This window comes from Urtica dioica, chromosome 3, assembly GCF_054948205.1.
Source record: "Urtica dioica subsp. dioica isolate 48M chromosome 3, U.dioica_male_clone48M_v1_H2, whole genome shotgun sequence".
Taxonomy (NCBI): domain Eukaryota; kingdom Viridiplantae; phylum Streptophyta; class Magnoliopsida; order Rosales; family Urticaceae; genus Urtica; species Urtica dioica.
In genome coordinates this window covers 4615507-4638570 of record NC_142758.1, presented here as the reverse complement: position 1 = coordinate 4638570, position 23064 = coordinate 4615507, and the positions used below count along the sequence as shown (strand labels likewise).

Sequence of the window (23064 nt, the reverse complement as noted above, 5' to 3'; positions counted from 1 at the left end):
AACGGAAAAATTGACTTCTCCTGACACGGGTTGAACCTGGAGGATCTTGATCACGAACTGACTATATCAGTGGACACTCGTCACGATGAGTAAATATAATTCTAGTATAAAGGAGAGTTCAGTCTTGGCTTACAAGGTGGAGTATTTGACCAAGATTAGACGAATCGATGGACAAAAGAGAAAGGACTATTTCGTCTTTTTCATCGGATTTGTTAAGCTCTTATTACTAGGTTCATAGTCCCCGATTCGGCTATGATAAAGGCGGATAAGAACTTTCGTATAATAATGTTTATCATTATTAATCTCACTTGCTGTAATTTTGATTGACAGCATTAATTATGGAAAACGGGTATTCGTATAATTAAATAAATATTTATGGTAGAATTGTTTATTTATTGTTTGATCAAGTAAATAAACAATTATTAATTATTTGTTTATTGTTGGACCAAGTAAATAAATGATTAATTGAGTTTTAAGCAATTGGGCCTTGCACACATGGAAAAATAAAATTGGGAATTTCGGCATAAGGACTTGCGCAAATCCCCTTGGCCGTGTGCCTCCAAATCCGATTTTTTCAATATTGGTATTTACCAATATTTTCTCTTTAGTTGTTTAAATAAAGGAGAGAGAGAAATATAAGATATTGTCCTATATTTTCTCCTTATTTAAAGGAAAGTATTTAGGAGAATATTTAGGAGAATAATATATTCTCCTTTATTATCTCACTAAATAAATTATTCTCTATTTAAATAAAAGAATAATACCCCATAGATATTGATATGATGGATGAGAGAAAAAGTAGGATTCACTAGATGAGATCCAATGGCCTAGATTTAATCCACTAGTGTGAACACAATAAAAGGAAATAAAATATTCTGGAAGATTCCATGAATATCTCCTTTTTACTACTATAAATAGGGGTTCATGAGAAGGCAAAAATAAGCAATTATTTTAAGCAAATTTTGAGAGAAATTTCGTGCAACCTAGCCTCCTCTTGGCCGTGCACTTCTGCCCCACCTCCCCTCGGAAATTCGTTTCCATTCTTAGTAAAAATTGAGAGAGATCTCGAGACATCTAGTTTCGTGATCTAGTGAGATAAAGACTGTGCCCACTCATCTTTCTTATTCGTCTTGGAGATTACGTTTCGGAAGACTAAGGTGTCATCACATCGAGTCCTTGAAGAGGGAGTTCTTTGTTGGATCGTGTGGAAGCTTGTACGTTCAAGATGAAGACGGATTGTGAAAGCTTTCAGTTCGTGAACCGAAAATCAATGTAAGTACTTGTTTACTCTTGTTTCGGTTGCTTGACTTATATGCTCTCTCATAATATTAATTAACGTAAATCTAGATCTTGTCATATAATCATTGAATTAATTAGCTCATGATTAGCGTAATTAATTACTTTTCCGCATTTATATGGTTATATGAGGGAATTATCCCTGACAAGTGGTATCAGAGCTAGTCGATTTACTTAATTAATTGATTCGTTCATGTGATTAAATTCAATATGGTTTGAATGAGTTTATATTTTGATATGAAGTTCATGCAATTTAATATATGATTATGTGAATTGTGATTTGTGGTTGATCGTAGGATTTTTGATTCTCGCTTTTCTAGATTTTTTGTACACCCGAAATTCAAAGGGTATAAGATTTTTTGTAAATATTTTATTATTATTATTATTGTTGTAATCCGACGAGCGACGTTCTTTATCACGACGATCGGCGAGAGATGAGACGGGCACACAACGAAGAAGCATGACGGACGAAGAAAGCCTCAACGACTACGCCACAAGAAAACTTGTCACAAAATTTTGTGATAAGTCTCGGCCGTCCTCTTCATGCCGGGCTGCGCCCTCGTGGCGGCGGCGGTCCAGTGCAGCCTCAAGTCTAAACTCGATCTAGGTCAAGATTAGAGGATTCGTCCGGGCCTCAGCCCGGAAACCCTAGTGGGCCCACGGGCCCACTCATTAAAAAAAACAATTTACCAAAAAAAAAAAATTAAGTTTTTTAAATGTTTTATTTAATTAATTGTATGGGCTGAGCCCTAATGATTTTTATTTAAAACATTACAAAATAAATGATTATGATATCGATTTATTTTAAATGGGACATTGAAATGAGCCCTTACTTAATTAATTTTTTCGATAAAAAACTTAGAAAAATTAAATAATTTGATATTGATTTATTTTTCTATAGGACATAAGAATGGGCCTAATTGAATCCATGGGTCAATATGATTGGTCTCATCTTGATTTACTTTATAAGAGTCAATTAGGATACGATCAACACGAATCAAACCATGCTTGCTATGCTTGTTTATTTAATTGTTTTGCCATGCTTGTATGCTATAACTTAGATCATGTATCGTATGTTTATGGTTGTCATGGGCTTTCATTCATTAAAATTGTCTAATTGGATTAGGATAGTTAAATAATGAATGAGTTGAACGGATCGGAGAGCTTTGTCACCAAGCCGATAAGAGGCTAAGCTGAGAGGTATTTAAGAAGACCTAGTGTCTCACCTTCTCTACTGGGAGCTTTTCCGTGAAGGAATACTATTAGGATAATCAAGACTAGAATGTCACAATTTCCTAATGACTAAGCTATATCGAAACTTATTGTTTTTAAGGGTAGCTTAGAATCACTCGAGCTTTTAATATGATTTAGTAAACACGAGTGTATCACCTAGATTAGATTTAATGGTAGGAAATTAAAATACTAAAAGTATACTGAGTCTTAGGCCTCCAACATTGACACAACACCGTGAGGATGAAAGATCCCCTCGTGACCGGCGGTTTTCTAAACATGGTGGTCAGTTCCATTCGGAAGGGCTTTTCTGATTCCAATACCAAGGTTGTGTCTCTGACGATAGGTGGGAGGGTTGATCCCTGCGTGTACTAGTTACGCTAGTGCGTATGGGCTAGATTTCTTTCACTGAAATGTTGGGTCGACTCATGCATGAACCAACCGGTGGTTGCTCATGTGGCCAACGATTCCTATTAAAATGGTAGTTAGTGAGCATAGTTATGAAGGTACATGTACTGTGATTGTTCACTAATCTGAGATGGTTCTCATTTTCACTAGGTGCACTCCGTTACGTCACCAGAGTGAAACGGACTGTGACTATTAGTCGAATTACCTTGGAATATAAAAAACTGGGTCTTTTAAATCTTTAGTATTTTTCCCCGTGCTTATGCATTATGTTTTTTATTTCCTAAATTTATATGATGAATGTTTTTTCTTTTCATTAGTAATTTATGTACTTGTATTTTATTAATTTCAGCATGACTTCGAATTATGATCTCTTGAAGTATATTATGGATAACAAAATGAAGTCTGGTGAATGTGCAGTTCTCTATATGAGAAACATGTCGGATTGGATGAATCTAGCTGCCTTTCGGGGCACAAAGATTGATGAGGCAACTCGGGTTGAAATCATTCTGAATTCACTCGCCGAAGAATACGCCGATTTTGTCATTTACTTTCGTGGTTTTGGCCCGGATTATAAAATGACGAAGTTTCAAAGCGAACTTCTTTCTTGGCGTGATGGTTTGGTAGAGTATGCTTACCATCAGGTGTAACCGAGTTTGGCACCACAGCCTTGTCCACCTTCACCAGAAGATTTACCATTAGAAAATGTTCTCGTAATGGAAAAGCCATCACTTATAGTGATTCCTGATGATGATGACATCAGCCCTGAGTCGTGTGAAGGTAATGTACCGTTCACTCACTTACATGTATTAGAAGCATTATATGCTGGAGATTCTCTCTCGTTCTGGATAATTGATTCGGGGACAACTTATCATGTTTGTACAACCTTACAGGTGTTTGACTCGTGGGAGGAACTGAGGGGAGACGAACTACAGCTTAGAGTGGGGAACGGAGAGTCCGTCACGGCTAAAGTTTTAGGAATAGTTCGACTCCGATTTGGAAATAAATATTTTATATTAGATTCAGTTTATTTTATTCCTGGGTTCTGTAGAAACCTAATTTCAGTTTCTGAATTACTTAAACAAAAATTTTCTTTATCTGTGAATGAGAAAACTATGAGTGTTTCTTTAGATGGAAGATTAATATGTGATGCCTTATTATATAATGGTTTATATGTATTAACTCCTGAAAATAAATGTTCATTTAATGCTGAAATGTTTAAAGTAGCTAAACCCACATCTAATAAGAAAATTAAACTGTCTAGTGAAGAACAAACCTATTTATGGCACTTAAGACTTGGTCATATAAATATAAAGAGGCTAGAGAGGCTTTCAAGGCTTGGGCCGTTGAAACACCTTCAAGTGAGAACTCTGTCTGTTTGTGAATCCTGTATTGAAGGAAAATGACCAAGCGATCTTTTGCTGGAAAAGGATTAAGAGCCACCAAACCTCTGCAACTTGTTCACTCTGATGTCTGTGGACCAATGAGTAAGGCTGCGAGAGGCGGTTATGAATACTTCGTCACATTTACTGACGACTATTCTAGATATGGTTTCATTTACCTAATCCAACGAAAATCTGAAACTTTTAGTAAGTTCAAAGAATTTCGTGCTTGTGTTGAAAACCAATTGGGTAAGACTATTAAGACCTTTCGATCGGATCGGGGAGGCGAGTTCTTAGACAATGAGTTCACCGATTACTTGCTTGAGCATGGGATTGAGTCGCAATTATCGGCTCCTGGTAACCCTCAACAAAATGGGGTTGCTGAAAGGAGAAATAGAACTTTATTAGACATGGTAAGATCCATGATTAGCTACTCTTCACTTTCAACATCTTTCTGGGGTTATGCATTAAAGACTGCCATGTATATCTTAAATCAAGTTCCTTCAAAATTTGTATCCGAAACACCCAAAGTACTATGGAATGGAGCACCTGAAGGTTTGCGTCACTTCCGTATTTGGGGTTGTCCCGCTCATGTCTTGAAAAAGAAATCGAGCAAGCTGGAACCAAGAACAAACGTTTGTTTCTTTGTTGGTTATCCAGAAGGGACAAAAGGAGGTATATTTTATGATCCTATTGATAGGAAAACATTCGTTTCAACTCATGCTACTTTTCTTGAAGATGATTATGTTAAAAATCATAAGCCTCGAAGTACAATTATACTAGAGGAAACTGTTAGACCAACCCCGAAGACTAACGTCCAAGGGGATCCGTGTCCACCTACAATTGTTGTGAGAGTGGGGGATGAAGAAGAAAACACAAACGTTGGTCCAAGTGCTACACTGTCTCGTCGTAGTGGGAGGGTCTCTAGAGAGCCCGACCGATATCTTGGTTTTGAAGAAAACGTCGTTGCCTTGGATGCGAACGACGATGACCCCGTGTCATTTAAAGACGCCATGGTCGACTTGGACAAAGAAAAATGGCTAGAAGCCATGAATCTAGAGATGGAGTCTATGCACTCGAACTCAGTCTGGACTCTTGTAGATGCACCCGAACAAATTAGACCGATTGGGTGCAAGTAGATCTATAAGAGGAAGAAAGGAGATGATGGACAAGTTGAAACCTTTAAGGCTAGACTTGTGGCTAAGGGTTTTACCCAAAGAGAAGGAATCGACTACGACGAAACCTTCTCTCCTGTAGCCATGTTTAAATCCATCAGAATTCTTCTGGCCATTGCCGCTCATTACGATTATGAGATTTGGCGAATGGACGTAAAGACGGCATTCTTGAATGGCTATCTGGAAGAAGAAATCTATATGGCTCAACCAGACGGATTCATATAAAAGGGTCAAGAGCACAAGGTTTGCAAATTATTGAAGTCAATTTATGGACTTAAGCAAGCGTCTAGATACTGGAACCAAAGGTTTGATGAGGTGATCAAGACCTATGGTTTCGAACAAAACCTTTCCGAGCCTTGTGTTTACAAGTACTCGAAGAAAGTAGTTGTTTTCTTAATCCTTTATGTAGACGATGTCCTCCTTATAGGAAGCGATATTAAAGTAATGTCTGACATAAAGGAGTGGCTGGCAAAGCAATTCCAAATGAAGGATTTGGGGAATGTTGCCTTTGTTCTAGGAATCCAAATCATTCGTGATAGGAAGAACAAACTACTAGCTCTGTCTCAAGGTACTTATATAGATAAGGTACTTTCTCGCTTCTCGATGCAAAATGCCCATGGGGTGTTGTTGCCAATTCGTTCAGGAAAGTTCTTGTCGAAAGAGCAGTGTCCTAAGACACCGCAAGAAGTGGAGGATATGAGTCGAGTTCCATATGCCTCAGCAGTTGGGAGTCTGATGTATGCCATGTTGTGTACTAGACCCGACATATGCTATGCAGTGGGAGTTGTTAGTAGATACCAGTCAAACCCTGGTCAAGAACATTGGATAGCTGTTAAGCATATCCTAAAATATCTTAAGAGAACTAGAGACATGATGCTTGTATAAACAAGTAATGACTTGGTGATACAAGGATACACTGACTCTGATTTTCAGGCAGACCGTGACATGTTGAAGTCAACGTCTGGATCAGTGTTCACTCTCAATGGAGGAGTGATTGTCTGGAGAAGCATTAAGCAATCTAGTATCGCAGACTCTACTATGGAAGCTGAATATATTGCAGCTTCCGAGGCAGCCAAAGAGGCTGTTTGGCTTAAGAATTTCATAGCCGAATTGGAGGTAGTTCCTAAAATGAACGAGCATGTGCAACTCCACTGTGATAACACTGGAGCCATCGCAAACTCGAAGGAACCTCGCAGCCATAAGAGAGGAAAGCATATAGAACGAAAATACCACCTTATAAGAGAAATAGTTCGAAGAGGAGACGTGGCAGTCATGAAGATCTCGACGTTGGACAACATTGCGGATCCAATGACAAAGGGACTATCTGAACATGTGTTCATGAAACACGTGGAAAGAATGGGCCTTAGATACATGCCATATTTTCTCTAGGTCAAAGTGGGAGATTGTTAGGAATTCTTGCCCACGAGAAGATACTTATGTAAATTCTCGTTGAAATTATTAATAAAATAAAGTTTGACATTTATTATCTATTTGCATTGAAAGCGTTATTTCTTATTTAATGAGATTTATTAAACATTCATTATTCCATAGCCTCCGTATCTAACTGAGTCACGTCCTGGGCACCTGAGTTCGGGCGGTGTGCTAAAACATGGTCGATGACTGATATACGCCTGGAAAACTATATCTAAAGTCATATATGTGGAACACATGGGTGAAGGCTGATCACTATGTGGGAGCATTCTACACTTGCGGTAAGTGTACGACCCGGACAGGTCTTAGTGTAGATGTGTCGTTTAAGGACCGTTACGACACACTAACCGAGGCCACTATGATGGTCACAGTGAGACTTGATCTAAATCCTGAAGTGATCATGGACACTGGGTTATGTTACTGAGCTCTTTGACTCATTCGCTAAAAGGCTATTCATGCTAATCACAGCTTATGTCTTGGGAGTTTTCTCAGAGCATAATTCGAGTGGGAAATGATTTACAGATACGGAATCCAGGTTAATGTTCTCTCACCTAAGGGTTGATTCCAGAACCGATAGATTGCGCGCACTTTCGAAGTAAGTAACGTTCGAAAGAATCTTTCGCTGGGGAAGCAACAATGCTTAGGGCTGATATGTATCAAGAGAAGTATAACGGAAAAATTGACTTCTCTTGACACGGGTTGAACCTGGATGATCTTGATCACGAACTGACTATATCAGTGGACACTCGTCACGATGAGTAAATATAATTATAGTATAAAGGAGAGTTCAGTCTTGGCTTACAAGGTGGAGTATTTGACCAAGATTAGACGAATCGATGGACAAAAGAGAAAGGACTATTTCGTGTTTTTCATCGGATTTGTTAAGCTCCTATTACTAGGTCCATAGTCCCCGATTCGGCTCTGATAAAGGCGGATAAGAACTTTCGTATAATAATGTTTATCATTATTAATCTCACTTGCTGTAATTGTGATTGACAGCATTAATTATGGAAAACGGGTATTCGCAGAATTAAATAAATATTTATGGTAGAATTGTTTATTTATTGTTTGATCAAGTAAATAAACAATTATTAATTATTTGTTTATTGTTGGACCAAGTAAATAAATGATTAATTGGGTTTTAAACAATTGGGCCTTGCACACATGGAATAATCGAATTGGGAATTTTGGCATAAGGACTTGCGCAAATCCCCTTGGCCGTGTGCCTCCAAATCCGATTTTTTCAATATTGTTATTTACCAATATTTTCTCTTTAGTTGTTTAAATAAAGGAGAGAGAGAAATATAAGATATTGTCCTATATTTTCTCCTTATTTAAAGGAAAGTATTTAGGAGAATAATATATTCTCCTTTATTATCTCACTAAATAAATTATTCTCTGTTTAAATAAAAGAATAATATCCCATAGATATTGATCTGATGGATGAGAGAAAAAGTAGGATTCACTAGATGAGATCCAATGGCCTAGATTTAATCCACTAGTGTGAACACAATAAAAGAAAATAAAATATTCTGGAAGATTCCATGAATATCTCCTTTTTACTACTATAAATAGGGGTTCATGAGAAGGCAAAAATAAGCAATTATTTTAAGCAAATTTTGAGAGAAATTTCGTGCAACCTAGCCTCCTCTTGGCCGTGCACGTCTGCCTCCCCTCCCATCGGAAATTCGTTTCCATTCTTAGTAAAATAAGAGAGAGATCTCGAGACACCTAGTTTCGTGATCTAGTGAGATAAAGACTGTGCCCACTCATCTTTTTTATTCGTCTCGGAGATTACGTTTCAGAAGACTAAGGTGTCATCACATCGAGTCCTTGAAGAGGGAGTTCTTTGTTGGATCGTGTGGAAGCTTGTACGTTCAAGATGAAGACGGATTGTGAAAGCTTTCAGTTCCTGAACCGAAAATCAATGTAAGTACTTGTTTACTCTTGTTTCGGTTTCTTGACTTATATGCTCTCTCATAATATTAATTAACATAAATCTAGATCTTGTCATATAATCATTGAATTAATTAGCTCATGATTAGCGTAATTAATTACTTTTCCGCATTTATATGGTTATATGGGGGAATCATCCCCGACATCGAGATCTCTCTCTTATTTTACTAAGAATGGAAACGAATTTCCGAGGGGAAGAGAAGCAGAAGTGCACGACCAAGGGAGGGCTAGGTTGCACGAAATTTCTCTAAAAAATTGCTTATTTTTGCCTTCTCATGAACCCCTATTTATAGTAGTAAAAATGAGATATTCATGGAATCTTCCAGAATATTTTATTTCATTTTATTGTGTTCACACTAGTGGATTAAATCTAGGCCATTGGATCTCATCTAGTGAATCCTACTTTTTCTCTCATCCATCAGATCAATATCTACGGGATATTATTCTTTTATTTAAATAGAGAATAATTTATTTAGTGAGATAATAAAGGAGAATATATTATTCTCCTAAATATTCTCCTAAATACTTTCCTTTAAATAACGAGAAAATATAGGACAATATCTTATATTTTTCTCTCTCCTTTATTTAAACAACTAAAGAGAAAATATTGGTAAATACCAATATTGAAAAAATCGGATTTGGAGGCACACGGCCAAGGGGATTTGCGCAAATCCTATGCCGAAATTCCCAATTCGATTTTTCCATGTATGCAAGGCCCAATTGCTTAAAACCCAATTAATCATTTATTTACTTGGTCCAACAATAAACAAATAATTAATAATTGTTTATTTACTTGATCAAACAATAAATAAACAATTCTACCATAAATATTTATTTAATTCTGCGAATACCCGTTTTCCAGAATTAATGCTGTCAATCACAATTACAGCAAGTGAGATTAATAATGATAAACATTATTATACGAAAGTTCTTATCCGCCTTTATCAGAACCAAATCGGGGACTATGGACCTAGTAATAGAAGCTTAACAAATCCGATGAAAAAGACGAAATAGTTCTTTCTCTTTTACCATCGATTCGTTTAATCTTGGTCAAATACTCCACCTTGTAAGCCAAGACTGAACTCTCCTTTATACTAGAATTATATTTACTCATCGTGACGAGTGTCCACTGATATAGTCAGTTCGTGATCAAGATCCTCCAGGTTCAACCCGTGTCAAGAGAAGTCAATTTTTCCGTTATACTTCTCTTGATACATATCAGCCTTAAGCATTGTTGCTTCCCCAACGAAAGATTCTTTCGAACGTTACTTACTTCGAAAGTGCGCGCAATCTATCGGTTCTGGAATCAACCCTTAGGTGAGAGAACATTAACCTTCTTTCAGGAAGGCTGGATTCCGTATCTGTAAATCATTTCCCACTCGAATTATGCTCTGAGAAAACTCCCAAGACATAAGCTGTGATTAGCATGAATAGCCTTTTAGCGAATGAGTCAAAGAGCTCAGTAACATAACCCAGTGTCCATGATCACTTCAGGATTTAGATCAAGTCTCACTGTGACCATCAGTGGCGTCGGTTAGTGTGTCGTAACGGTCCTTAAACGACACATCTACACCAAGACCTGTCCGGGTCGTACACTTACCACAAGTGTAGAGTGCTCCCACATATTGATCAGCCTTCACCCATGTGTTCCACATATATGACTTTAGATATAGTTTTCCAGGCGTATATCAGTCATCGACCATGTTTTAGCACACCGTCCGAACTCAGGTGCCCAGCACGTGACTCAGTTAAATACAGAGGCTATGGAATAATGAATGTTTAATAAATCTCATTAAATAAGAAATAATGCTTTCAATTCAAATAGATAATAAATGTCAAACTTTATTTTATTAATAATTTCAACGAGAATATACATGAGTATCTTCTCGTGGGCAAGAATTCCTAACACATGCATGGTGTTCGTGTGATGGGATTGATCCCTGGTAGAAGTGCCGATGGTCAGTCCGAAGGTGCTACATCCAAGGAAACCTCCACTCACCAAGAAAAATCTTATGGCTACAAAATCCACAAATAATCTGGCTCAGAAGAATGTGGTTTATGAATAAAGATATGTTGAGGCTCCTGCCGTATTTGAGCCCGCTGTTGCTGAGAAGTCATATAAGAAGAGAAATGTTATTTATGAAGATGTTGTCAATTGTGCTCACAAGAAGAGTAGTAGTGTCTATTTATGTACATTTGATGTAATATAGTCTCACGAAGACTCTTGCTTGTAAATGCTAAATCATTAATAAAATTTGAAACGTTCATTCATTCTTCCTTGTCTGTTTGAAGCTTTATGATAATCTATAGTCTTTAGTCCTTAAACAAACCTAACAACATATGAAGAGACAAATGTAGATTTGCATGAACAAACTCTTCATGGTTTGCTTAAAACTGCATATTCCTAATCTAAGGATCAAAGGACTATTGATCTCAGTACGATTGTTAGGAGAATCTATGATGTCTAGTTATTGGACATTAAGAGTTGGAGACTCTATAGTTCTTCTAGGTATCTTCTGAAGGTACTGAATTGACCAGTGCACTTCTAGAGACAGAATAAGAATAAACCATTTAACCTCTTATGTCTCGAAGTCACTACGTATGAATTGCATCATGCTTACCTCAATCCTGAAATGAGATATGTCATTTCATAGCTTACGTATTCTCATTTGAGAAAGTCAGAGTTCGGATTCACTATGTGATTCTGAACAGGACCTATTGGTGAAGTACTAAGTTATGAAGATGTCATGAGTAACTTTGTGAAGATCTCATAGATATGGAATTCATGTACAAGATTGCTGAAATGCAATGTATATCACATTATGCTTTGTTGCTTGGAATGTTAATAAATGAACTGGCCATTGTCCAAATTGAGTCATGACTCTTTTGGATGAATCAGTGTGACTTGTCAGCTCCTCGTCAATACATTGTTTCTAACTTATTCACAAGCGACAAAGGAGTTGAGGAAATAAAAGCTAGAAGGGTAAAATGATAATTTTTTAAATCCCGTCTAGCTGATGATATTCATGAAGGGTAAACATAGATAATATTCAGTGGATCCACTCATCACAATTAAGTTGAATTCTTGAGTAGAAAATAAATTCATTTGAACCGAGGATTCTCAGTGTCAACTCTTTAGTGGAGTCAGTTGACATTAAGCTAAACTTGGAAAATGTTTGTGAACTTTTGAGTCCAAATATGTTAGCTCAAGTTTTGTTCATTTGGATCCTTGAGGTTACTGTCACAAGTCATTTCGAGTAGGATTAGTTAAACTAGAAGCTAAGTCAAAACAAGAACTAGACAAGTTTTACGAAAATTGTCTAAAGGGTAATTTTGTCCTTTTGGACATAGGATGAAATGAATGTCAATAAATAAATTTTTTGTCATTGTCATATGATGAAAAATGAAATGTATCACTCGGCCATGATGAGATTTTTTGGCCTTGAGGATTAATTTCATTTCATGGAATTTTACTTGAAAATTCTTAATGGGTTTTTCTTATGTTGTCATGAACAAATGAAGAAACATCTAAAAACTCCTTCTATAAGCCCCTTGGTCGTCCAACCTAAGAGAGAAAAAGTGAGATCATTTTGTACATTGATGTATGAAGATACTTGCCAAAAGAAAAAAGGAAACAAATTTCCTCTAGAAGGAAAATAGATGGGTGGCAATACAAGGCAAGAGAGAAGCAAGATAAAAGAGGAAACAAATCAAGGACTTGCATTAATAGGTTGCGCATCCAAATAGAAGAAGGGATGGCAAAATATTTGCTCATGAATATGTGATATTCTATAGAAGAGGAAACTACCTTGTTGAAGGTAATCCTTCACCTATAAATAGAGCCCTCATTCTCATTGCTTTCTCATCCCACAATTTTAGAGATTGAGAGCTTCTCTCTCTAGAACAAGTGGCCGCCCCCCCCTCTCTCTCTCTCTCTCTCTCTCTCTCTCTTCCCTTTTCGTTTTCGTTTTGGCACCTAGGTCCACATTTGACCTAGTGTTTGTTTTAGCTCTTCGACTCTAAGACTCGTTCTTGAGTCGTCGTGTCTAAAAGTGCTCGCACACTTATTCCTTCTTACCTCAATTGATTTATGTGATAGAAACTTTCGTGGTTACTCGAGTTCCCGAATGACGAAGAAAGACGAGCGGCGTGGGGAGACAAGCGATTCAACCTCCACAAGCTCTTTGTCTAGGTTAATAATAACATGTGCTTGCTCTTTGTCTAGGTTAGTAAAATCGTTTTACTTGTTTAAAAGAAATTTTTTATTTTCCGCCGCTTGCTAGAAGCGTTAAATCTTTTCTTAACCCTAGATCAATTCAACAAATGGTATCAGAGCTATGGTCAAAGATAAGCATGTACATGTGATTAAAACTATGAGCTAGAAAATCGTTTTTGAAAGATTACTCGTTTTTTTGAAAAGTTAGAATTGTTTTCCTAGATTTTTTTTTAATTTATTGTTCATGTCTTTAAATTAAAAATCATGTTGATTTTCTATGACCTTGGGATGTTATTAAAATACACTAATATAAGTTCTAAAAGTTTTTAATTTTTTATAATAAAAAACGTGTTTTTAAAGTTTGAGAAATTTCGGGTAATTTTATGACTAGTTATATTGTCTTGCTAGTTTTGTTTATTTACTCGATTCGTTTTATGTTTGTTGTTATTTACTTTTATACTATGTTATTACCATGTTAATAAAACACATATAAAAGCTTTAACAAATCTCGAAACGTTCTGTTACACTCGATTCTTTTGCACTCAAGTCCAAACTTTAATTATTTCATGTTTTCTTCGAGCTCGAGAAAAACCCGCAGTAAAAGTGGCATAACTCTCTGCTCAAAATTAAAAATTTAATGATTCTTGAATCAAATTGAAGGTCTGTTTGTCCTCTTTCTAATGCACCTGGTTTTAGGTCAAAATGACGTCGGAGGCGCCAGTTATGGCGATTTTAGTCTGAGGTGCATAGCTGTTCCAAATGTCCAGTTTTTAGAATAATTGAATTCCGAATTTAGGACCCCACTCCATGAGTTTTTTTTTTTGAAAAATAGAAATCTATTATTAATCGCAGCGTTTCTGATTAATTACAGACTCTATCGAAGGAGGGAAATCCTCCAACTAAATGAGTTTATCATCTATCGAAAGAGCGTAAGTTGCTAAATAATGAGCTACCATGTTGGTATCCCTAAAGATATGAGGCAACTTTACTCCTGGAAAGTTAGATAATAAACTAGATACATCCGACAAAATGAAACCAAACTCATTCTTGAAGATAGCGTGCTTCTCGAGAGCTTGTACCACCGTCGTAGCATCTGACTCCACAAAGTGGATAGGCAAAAACACTTCCAAAGCCCAAGATAAGCCGTAGCGTAGAGAAAGAGCTTCAGCTTCTTTGACCGTGAATTTGCCTGGAAGATTTTGAGCTATTGCAGCCATAACCAGTCCAGAAGAGTTGCGAATCACGGCTCCAACTCCAAAGCAGTTGAAGATTTAGGAATTGAAGCATCGACGTTGAGCTTGTAGTGGTCGCAACTTAGAGGTATCCATCTTGCTTGGGAGTGATCCTGTCTGGGTTCAGGACCACTCGGCAAACTATATGTAGATGACCGTCTGGATTGGACAGACTGAAATTCAAGAAGAAAATTTGACGTCCACGAGGTAATCTGGTAAAGGTCCTTCTTAATTTTTCATAGAGCCTTTTATTCCTAGCATTCCAAATAGACCATGAGATACAAAGGAATAAGAGGAAGTCTTTTTTATGAAGAGAGTTTTGGACCGAAAGTAAGATGTCAGCAATGGAATGTATGGTTATTTATATAAAGCAAGCAAGCTTATTTATAACTAAAAAAGGGACTGCATGGTTGATATCAGTAGTTATTCTTTTCGTAAGTTCGTAACCAACCACGATCTTAAAAAAATAAATGTCTTCAGATAAACATTGTGTAACTGTATAAAGTTTTTTTTTAAAAATAGAGACTATATTAATTGTATACGCAATAACTGCATAAGTTTTATAAGAAATTGAGGGAAACATTAAATGACATATGAATGGTATTTTATTTGAGGAGGTTACATCAGGAACCGAAACTACCACAAAGGGAGTTATAGAAGTCTAATGAGAAAATTTCCTTGAGAAAAATTGTTTTTTAAAGATAATAAACATAATGTGAAAAATTAAAATGTTTTGGTTTTTGAAAATTTAATTGAATTTTTTTTTTTCAAAACTAGTTTGAATTTTGAAAAACCGTTTTCGCTTTCAAAGTTGAAAATATTTTGTCATCCAAATTAAATAAGTTTTCAAAATGTTTTCAAAATTATATCTAAATCACATATGTTCAAAATCTATGTGCTCTTGAAAATTTGGTGAGAGGTCTCCTCGTAGACGAGTCGAAAAATAAAAAGATTTGTAATCTCAAACTTTCAAGTGTTCGAGTGAGTTGTAGTTCACACTTCCTCATGCACTTTCCCAAATAGAAAATAGGTAAATGTCCGAGTATGTATCTTGTGCCTTTATGCACTAATACTGCTATTCCTTGAACATGAAGATCTAGGATTCCTTTCTAGAAATCCACTCTATCGCTCTATAACTAGGAAATTTGTTTTCGAATTTATAAGAGACGATGTGCCAACTCTAAAAACTAAGTGGGAGGGTTATACTTGTTGTTTGTAACCCACGATCCCCATCACTAATGAAAGAAGCAATTAAACGTTAGACTAAGAGTCACTCTTGTGACCCTCTCTTCAATGAGAGTACTCTATCGCGTTTTTGCTTTGATCATTGCTCAATGAGCTACGTCCGAGAGTGAGAGGATGAAGACAAGGCCTAGTCTTGGGGGTTTTTTTTTCAAAGTTGACATTTTGGACTAAGTGGTTGGTTGCACACTTAGACTCAATCCCTAGTTATCCTCTCTTGAGGCTCTGCGAAATTATGTGAGTGATCAAACCATTTTAAAAGGTGGCTAGTCAAAATTGGTGTATTGAAATCTTGGCTAAGCATTAATGATGTGTCATTTACTTATAAAAGGAGATTTTTTGTGGTCTTCTCTTGAGAGAGTAGATTGACATTTCGTTTATAACACCTTTGGATTTTATTAAATCTTAAAAACTTAAATCCTAAACCAAAGACTAATCATAAATTTGTTTCAACTCTTATTGGCATAATGTCTCTCAACCCTCTCTCAACCATCCTTTCCTCGAATAAACTCGAAGGGGAAAATTACGTCGACTGGAAACGTAACCTCGACATAGTCCTTATCGTCGACAAGCACAAATGGGTACTCACCACCCCCTGTCCTCAAACGAATGACGATTCGACACAAGAGGAAAAGGATGCCTTGGCGGCCTGGCTCCGATCCGATGAGATTGCGAGGTGCTATATCTTAGCATCAATGAACAATGTGTTGCAACAACAACATCGTGACATCGAGACTGCCGCCGAAATCGATGAACCGGGTAATCATTGTTTTTTTTTTAACTTCTTAATACAGACATTTGACTATAATGGATACTTTTTTGGAGCCAATTCCAATAAGCGATCACGAGGAAGATGATGAAACCACAAACAACACTCAAAGTAGTCAAACTACTTTGGGGAAGAGAAAGCCTAAAAGAAGATCCGAGGTATGGAACCATTTTGTCAAAAATCCAAATGGTTTGAGGGCTATTTATAATTCTGGTCAAGAGGAATTTGTTTGTCATGGAAAGAAGCATGGAACGAGCACGTTGAAATCTCATATGGGAAGGTGTAAAAAATTCCTGGGAGGGCAAGAGAAAGATGATCCAAAGCAAACAGTTTTTTTGATACAAAAAAATGAGAGTGGTGACATGGTTAATAATTTGACGATCGCTAATTTCACTAAGGAAAAAGGTAGGATGACTTGCGTTTAGTACATAGTTGGTGCCGAGTTACCTTTCAAGCACATTGAGAATTTTTTTTCAACTGGAATCTAAACTATATATGTGTCACCGCTCACTTTATAGATGACAACTGGAAGTTGCATAAGAGGATCATCAATTGTTTCCTTGTTCCGAACCACAAAGGAGATACTATTGGAAGAGAGCTTGAGACATGTATCCCCGAATGGGGAATTGCAAAAGTAGTTTCAGTCACAGTCGATAATGCTTCCTCAAATGATACAGCGTTGACTTACCTGCAAAGAAGACTACAAGACATCCCCGGTTGTGTTCTTCTAGATGGTAAGTCCTTGCATATTCGTTGTTGTGCTCATATAGTGAATTTGATTGTAACTGAAGGTTTGAAGGGAATCGATGATTCTGTTGAGATGATCAGAAATGCAGTGAACTTTGTTCGGTCTTCTACAACAAGAGTAAAGAAGTTTGATGAATGCGTCGTTGAAGAAAAGATTGACTCTAAGGCTAGTTTGTGCTTAGATGTTCCCACCCGATGGAACTCGACATATCTTATGCTAGAGACAGCAATAAAACACCAAAAGGCATTTGATATGATGGGTGTTGATGGAAATTACGAGAACTATTTTAGAGAGAATGAAGATGGGGAAACAACGGAAAGGGCCTCCAACTGATATCGACTGGGAGAAAGCAAAAGAGTACGTTACTTTCTTGAAGACATTCTACGAGGTAACATTGAAGTTCAGCGGGACACACTACACGGCGGCGAATTTGTTCTTCCGTGAAATCTATGAAGTTCGATAGTTGTTAACAACACTAAAGTCAGCACAAACAAGTCTTTTAAGAAACATGGCTTTCAACATGAAGGCTAAGTTTGATAAGTATTGGGGTGATGCGGAAAAAATCAAAGACAGGCTGATTATTGCCGCTGTTCTTGACCCTCGATACAAGATGGGACTGGTGAAGGTTTATATCGAAATAGCAACCGGTGAAACGATGGAGGCTGATATGGTGTGCTTTCGAATTAAAGAGAAGTTGCAAGACTTGTTGGAGTTTTACAATGAGAACCATACATCTACCAAAGAAAAACAATTATCTCAATCGCAGCCAATTCCTTAAAACAAGAGTTGTACTTTGGCCATCTTGAGTAGACTTATGGAAACTTGTGATTACATTCATGTGCTAGGAACGAAGTTGACGTATACTTGATGGAATCGCGTGAGCCGCTTGTTTTGTCTGCTAAATTTGATATACTTTCATGGTCATGCTAGGAACGAAGTTGACGTATACTTGATGGAATCGCGTGAGCCGCTTGTTTTGTCTGCTAAATTTGATATACTTTCATGGTCATGCTAGGAACGAAGTTGACGTATACTTGATGGAATCGCGTGAGCCGCTTGTTTTGTCTGCTAAATTTGATATACTTTCATGGTGGAAGTTGAATAGCTCAAAGTATTCAACTTTATCATCCATTGCTCAAGACATCTTAGCAGCTCAAGTTTCACCTGTTGCTTCTGAATCAGCATTCTCTACGAGTGGTAGTTCTTGATAAATTCCGAAGTTCTTTGCACCCAAGAGTGGTAGATGCTTTGACTTGTTTGAGGGATTGGTTGATTGGCGATGATGTGTCACTAATTGTGAACGAATTGAAAGAAGTAGAAAATCTACAATCTTCAGAATCGATTGTGAAAACAGGTAATTTATAACCTCATTCCAATATTAGAAGCCCCAAAAAACTGTTCAAAAAAATTATCAATAACATTTTATTCCAATATTCTTGTGTACTTTTGTAATTGCAGCGATATTAGCAAGGTCTCTTAATTTAGAATCAGGAGGGTCGTGCTCTTTTTCTGGCTCTGGCTCTGGGTCTTATTTTTAAACAAAATATATTTTCATTTATCAAGGTAAAAAATAAAACATATATGATATATGATTCATGATCTTACTACAAGAATTCGAATTAATTTATTATTAATTATATGTTTTGTAGGTCTTTGTCGTCGTGAACTTTAGCAAAGAGCAACAGACTTGAGTTCCTTTTTATTTTATTTTTTGCATAAGACTTGAGTTTTTCATGATCAAGAGAAAAAAATATTTATTTATTTTAGATTATGGCGATTTTCTAGTTCCTATGGTTTTTTTTTTCTTTTGGATTTTTTTTATGGATTTGCTTTAAATATAATTATTGATTTTTGCTTAATGTTTTGCACTTATTTACATTACTAAATTATGGTGAACCCAAACAAACAGAATCGAACCGCCCCAAACAAACCAATTCAAACCAACCCGATCTTTTTTGGTTCGGGTTGGTTTGGTTCACATACCATAAACGGTTTGATTTGGGTTTTCAAATTGCAAATTGAATGCATCGGATTAGGTCCGTCAAAAGTATAAAACCGAATAACCCAACCCGATGTACATGCCTATGGTGAAGCACGCTGAGTCCTATACTTTGAAGCTACCCATTGGGTCTCCCTCCTTGATCACCGGGATTCTAATTATCTCCCAAAAAAAGGAACATTGTGCGTGCTGATGATGTTGTTGGAGTGGTTCTTGCGAAGTTGACTTTCAGTCAGAAGCATTTTGAAGGGAAGCATGCTCGTGACATTGTCAGACCATCTAGTGCAACATATTTTGGTAAAGGTGATGATAATCTTAATGGGGCTCCTTTGGCTGAGTCTGTGCAAAGTGATATTCTGAGAGTTTTGATTCAAGAGGTCTCTGTTATGCAAGAGATCATTGACTCATCCTCTCATCGAAAAGTTGTATGTGAAGAGTTGATCAAGCTCGTGACCACTGTAGCTTGAACTAATGGTGCTTCATCCTCCAACCATGCCCCTCCTGCTGAGGAACCTAGTGTTGCTCCTGCCTAAGAAGCTAAAGATGAAGAAGTTGAAGACTCCAATACTTCCATTGATGATATAGAAGACAATTATGATTATATCAATGGATCTCTCTCTCTCCGAGAATTTGATTTGTCTCTTCGTCTTTACTCTATATGGATTTTTCTTTTTTTTTTTGGTGCGCTGTTTTCTTTCCTTATATTTGCTGCTGGTCTGTACTGCTTAAGACTCTGTTCATGGATTTGTTCACTGCTCAACCTATTTATGCTCTTTGTGTGTGTTAAACAATTTTTTTTTTCAAATTTGTGTTTTTTTCTACTGCTCGTTTCATTAGTCTTTGTGCATTATCAAACTTGTGTCTCCCTCTGTTTTGGTTGATCATTGTCTTTGGTCTTTTTTTAGGCAATCAGGGGAAAAGGTAGTTAATTGTCATTTATTTTGACCTTTTAATTGCTAGTCTCTTGTTGGAGTGTCGATTTATTCTTTACTGAGACTTTGTATGTTAAGTATTGCTTTGGAAGTGCTTTGCTTAAAAAAAACCAAAGGCGGAGTTTTTTTGTTACGTGTGTTGTTGGCTTATTTTTTATGGCAAATCTATTCAGGAAGATGTCTTGCAACATGTTCTACGATATATTGAGACATCTTGGCCGCTATGTGCAGAAATGTATTTCTGGCAAGTTTTCTGTTTCGCCAGAATGATTCGCGAAAGACATTCTACATATATTTTCTCCACGTGAATGCGTAAGGAAGCCATATTTCGACTTCCAGAGGTGTTGACTATTATAAAAGAAATATGTTCTACACGTAGTGGTCTTGACGCATTCATTCACACAATTAGGGATTTTAGATCTGCAAGATCAGCGGACTGAGAAACTATTTGTGTGGAGTGTATGGTGTGACTCTGTAGACGTTATTCCTGATACATTGAACGTTAGAGTTTTGTTTAGGTTTTATGATTACGTGATTGAGTATTCATGATTGTTGACAACAAAGATTACCAAACACTTGGCAGAGTGTTTGAGAGTGGAAGTTAAGGGATCTCAGATTCAGGGAGCATGAGCTGGAATTCAAGAGTAGTAGTAGGAAAATGGCTTTGAGATTGTGATTGTTCATATAAGACCATTGTGTACTATTGAATACTTTTTCATTTAGTGAATTTCATTTTTACTTGTCAAACTGCCCTCTAGAATAGGTGACGTTGCACCGAACTGAGTTTACCTTTTTTGTGTCATTTACTTTTACGCACTGCTTTTATATTTTCAATATATTGCATCGGAACAGATTGTTGCATATATTAGTTCTACATTGTGTGCGACACATTGTCTCTGACGAAATACAATTTCAATTGGTATCAGAGCGGGCACCTAAAACTTAGGGTGTGTTCCTTGTGATGTTGATTGTTTCTCTTTGTGATGGATAATATCAGGGAAGACGGATCTATTAACTGTCTATCGGTGTTTGATGTGACGGATTATGCCTATTAGAAAGCTCGCATGTGCGTATTTCTTAAGTTTGTTGACAATAAGACTTGAAAAGCCATTATCAATGATTGGTCTAGTGGTCTCCTTTAAGGATGAGAAAGACTGGGATGACATAGAAGATGATGTTGCTCTGGGTAACTCTCGTGCTCTCAATACTATTTACAATCGTTTTGACAGAAATATTTTCAGCCTCATCAATACCCGTAAGAGTGCCAAGGAGGCATGGAAGATCCTCGAAGTTGCTCATGAGGGTACTTCCAAAGTGCATAGCTCGAAACTCTAGCTTCTCACAACCAAATTTGAAGCCATGAATATGCTTGAAGAAGAGACCATCTTTGAATTTAATGCTCGCATTCATAGAGTTGCTAATGAGTCCTTCCTCTTGGAGTTCCCATGAATAATCATAAGCTTTTCTGGAAGATTCTAAGATCTCTTCTTGAGAGATTTGGGCTGAAGATTACTGCCATCGAAGAAGTGCATAATATCTCCCAGATCAAGGTTAGAAAACAAAATATACATAGTTTAATTTAAAAATTATATTTGAAAAAAAGACAATTAATAATAAGTACCATATTTTAAACTAATAAAAAAGAGTACAATGCAATTACGTTAAAATGAAAAAAAAAAGTACAAAAAATATATATTTTGTCATATTTAAAATTTTATTAGAAAAAAATTTATTTCAATTTTTAAGACTATTTCAAATCTATAAGTGGGTTTAATTTGTATCAAATGTAAGGTATGCAAATTTAAAAATTCAAACCATATTTAAAAGATTTTTAAGCATCTTAGTCATAATTTTTTTTAAGGGCATTCGTTATCTTCTTTCATATTTGATTGGTCATTTTCTACTATATTATGTACTATAGGCTTTGTAGGGTAGAGAATAACCGCTAGATAATAAATATTAAAAAAAATGAAAACATAGTACAAATAAAATATAAAAGTTTTTAATGACACATATAAGTTGGTCGAAATTCACTCACACCTACTTTTTCTAATTTTTTTTAGGAGATTTGTAACTAATTAGGCCACTTTAAACATGTGATTTTGGATCTAGCCTATGTTTGACAATTTTTAGGAATATAGCCAAATGGCTTATGTGGCAATAATTAAGGTCTTATTTACCCTTATTTATTAATAAATTCGTCACTTTATATCTCCTATTTTTTTCAAATAATTTTTTTTTGCATCAAAACTTCAAAAATTTGTATCTTTCTCATACGAACTCGAAATTGAGTGATTTGAAATCCTACAAATTCGTGGCGTCGAGATCTTCAAAAATAGACCCATTGTGTTTGATAAAAATTATTTTTAATGCATCATATTTACATTTCCATTTATTTTTTTAGATAATTTCAAAAAAATTTAGTTATTTCCATATTTAAGGTAGATTTTTCTACATCTATGGTATTAAACATTATTTTTCATCAAACACAATGGATCTATTTTTGAAGACCTCGGCGTCACGAATCTGTAGGATTTGGAATCACTCAATTTCGAGTTCATATGAGATAGATATGATTTTTTGAAGTTTTTATGTAAAAAAAAGTGTAGGAAAAAAATAAGAGAGGGAAAATTACGAATTTATTAATAAATAAGGGTAAATAAGACCTTAATTATTGCCACATAATCATGTTGGCTATTTCCCTAAAAGTTGTGAAACATAGACTAAAAACAAATTTTATAGTTTCATTTTGGCTATTTCGCTACAATGCCCTTTTTTTTAGAGGCATTGCTTCAAATATGAAAATTGAAATAATGGGTTTTATTACTTTTATTTATGTTAAGAAAGCATGTGAAAGATCGAAAATTCAATTTATAGTTGGATCTTTAATTTTGTTATAAAAATATTTCGAAGAACGCACATCACCACGTAGCATAAAATTAAATATATTTATATATATATATATATATATATATATATATATATATATATATTAAACATTAGCCTTTAAAAATGTTTTTTCCAAAAATTAATAACATATATTTTATAGGT

At 36.0% G+C, this 23064-nt stretch overlaps 1 pseudogene; it reads left to right on the top strand.

Moving 5' to 3' along the window:
- Positions 1–6091: 6091 nt before the first annotated feature.
- Positions 6092–6877, top strand: LOC149402169 (secreted RxLR effector protein 161 pseudogene; annotated as a pseudogene).
- The last annotated feature ends 16187 nt before the right edge of the window (positions 6878–23064 follow it).